This window comes from Artemia sp. Qi Xiang Cuo, unplaced genomic scaffold, assembly GCF_049724085.1.
Source record: "Artemia sp. Qi Xiang Cuo unplaced genomic scaffold, ASM4972408v1 HiC_scaffold_22, whole genome shotgun sequence".
In the NCBI taxonomy this organism is placed as follows: Eukaryota; Metazoa; Arthropoda; class Branchiopoda; order Anostraca; family Artemiidae; genus Artemia; species Artemia sp. Qi Xiang Cuo.
Window position 1 is genome coordinate 6,417,038 of NW_028297431.1, and position 3,047 is coordinate 6,420,084.

Below are 3,047 nucleotides of genomic sequence, written 5' to 3' on the forward strand. Positions count from 1 at the left end.
ACTGAGAAAACCATAAACCACGTGGTTCTCGTGGGATCAATAGGGGCCATTCTACTAGTGACACTTATCTAGATATTTTTTTCTAAAAAACCCTTATTCTAAAAATGGGATTCTGATTAAATCAGGGAGCAAAAGTAATTTATAAGGCCATAAATAGGGGACTTCCTGGGCATATAACTCCTCTCCCTTTAAATCAAAACAAGCACCCTAGGATTTCTTCCACTGTTTATATAGTCTAGTGGCCATACCCCCCGCGGAAAATACTCCGTCGGAAACTCCTCCCAGCGGCTGTTTGGTCTCCAATCACTTTCGACTTATAAAAAAGGGCTCGAACTCTCAATATCTGATCTAGAGCACCCTCTGAAAAATTTTGCGACCATGAGGTGGAGGTGTGGATAAGGAAGGGGCAGTCCTTGTCCTATACGGAATAAATTCTGCTCATTTTGGAGTTTAATGTTACTCTTTATTTTCACAATAATAGCGTAGACCAGAAATCATAAGGGAGTAGATATCAATTTCACATTTTTGATGCGTTTTTTAATTTGCTTTTTGTCCCCCCTCCGGCAAAAATCCTGGGTTACGGCTCCCAGGGATCATACATCAATTCCTACCTCCACCCTCCCTCATCTCTTCCTTAGAAACTAACCCTGTATTCATCCCATGGCTCAATGAGAGCTGGGATGTTTTGGCATTAAAATTCATCCTAAGCGGTATATCCCCCCTACCAAACTACTAAACAATCAGAGAAACCTATTGTAGAGTAGAAGTTTAAGTGCCTTTTTGAGTTTCGTAATGTATCCATTGCTTCCAGATAGTATTTGTTACTGGAAAATATACGGACATTTCTCGCCGGGGAGTTTTCGGCAGGGGGGGGATTGTCCGGAGGAATTTCCAAGGGGAGTAATTTTTTGGGAATAATCTCCCTTCAACAACGATGTATTTTCCGGGGGATATTTTCCGGAGGGGGGGGGGGGGGTGTAAACGCCTAGAACCATATAATCTGTCTATTTTTGGAGCTTTTTATAAGCTAAACCCGCCGCCCCCTTAAAAATCCCCTATGTACGCCTTCTTTCTATCTGTGAAAACTAATGAACAATATGGTAGGTGTAGAATTAGCAAAAAAATATTGAATTTCATGGTTCTAGACATTTACCCCCCCCCCTCCCCCGTGTAAAATACCCCCTGCGTAAAAAATCCCCCGTGGAAAGTACCCCCTCCCCGTGGAAAACAAGGCTTTCCAAACTTTAGAGTTTTATTTAGAGTTTTTTTCTGTTCCGTAGAGGAAAAAGGTACTTGTGTATTATGCGCTACTCACTCAAGTTTACGCTGTGTAAAACTCGAGAACAAACCGGTGTCTTCGTTAGTTTCTTTCTGCTTAGCGCGAAACAAGACAAAGGCAAGTGACAGAATAAATGGAACTATACAAGTTGGACTATATATTGGCACATGAGGGGGAGGGGTAAAGTATTAGGTCAGTTTGAAGTCAGAATACAATTCTTTCTTCATAATATGCAGAATAACTATGCATACCACATTTTGCATGCAGACCCGCTATGCTTTACCCCCCCCTCCCATAAACTGCCAATAAATGGCCGAAATTTTTTTCTGATGCAACGAATTAACCGGGTTGTTGTCGGGTTTTACAAAACGGAAACTTGAGGGAGTGGGGCATAATAAACAAGTCCCCAAAGTCATTCCTCCTACGGAAAATGATAAAAACAAAACTCAAATAAAATTCTCAAATTTGTTAAGTCTTATTTTTCACGAGGGGGGAGGGTAAACGCAGGCCACCAAATTTCATTTCTCCTTGCCTTAATCACGAAACATTCCTCATTAAGAAGTGAAAATACTTTGACGAGACAATAGGTACCTCATTGTTGGCGATCAGTTTTTTCTGGAGAAAATTTTCATTTCAAGAACATCAAGATTGTTAGTGGCACTTTTATTTCTTTGCCTAGAAAGCCTCTCCGAACGTCAGAAGAGTATATAACTTTTCTAGAATTCCTTTGGGAAAAGTTGGAAACTCATCTTCGGAAATTACTTTTTCTAACTCTACTTTCTGATTGGTTGAAAGTTGGACCCAATGGACTTTCTCCAAATCTCCTCATGGGTGGAGCAAGTTCTCCAGAGACTACTGTAAGACGAATCCAGCCTCCCTAGAGCTCTCCAGTTTGCGCAGGGGAACCAAACCTCTCTGGGATCTCAGAAAGACTAATCTTCCAATCTCAAGGGTATCCTTTCCATGTGAAGACTGTGGACGTAGTGAATCCTTAAAAGACTTTCCTAGTGGACCAAACTCTTTCAGAATCATTTCCAAAAACATTTCCCTTCAATCTTACAAATTTGCCGTCAACCTTTGCCTAAACAGCAATGTGAAAGTGTTCCGTCTTCGCATAAACTTGAACCATCTAATTCTCACGTGGGAGTTTGACATTTCAACCATTGCCAAACGACCTTGTGACTTTTTAGCATTTCACAAACTATTGGGTGCCTTTCTGCGAAATTCCCATTCATATTCCAAGATAAAATGTTCATTGAGTAGCACGGGCAAGCCTATTAGCTTTTGAGTCTGCGTTTGCAGGTTTATTTGCCGAGCAACGGACGCTGTAGCAAGAATGTCCACTGAAATTGCAGCTTATGCAAAAAAGCGGTTGTTTACAGGGATTGAGACGATGAGATGTATGTTCTACGGATCCACATCTGGAACATTTGGGCTGATTGGTGCACTCGGATGCTAAATGACCGACTGTATGACACGAGTAGCATCGTCTTGGAGTGAACACGAATACTTCGGCGGGTAGTTTTTCGTAGTGCACTTTAATGGAGTTACAGACGAAGATTTCGAGCTCGTGTCGCGACTCAAAATAAACTTTGAACGCACGAGAGGATCCACATTGCATAACTTTTGTAGCACGGGGGATAAGTTCGTGCAATGACTGTTCATTCAGGTCTTCAGGGACGCGCTTGAGTACACCAATATAGCTCGGTGAGCGTACGGACGCAGTAACACCACATTTATCACTTTTCAGTGTTGAGGCAATTGTATC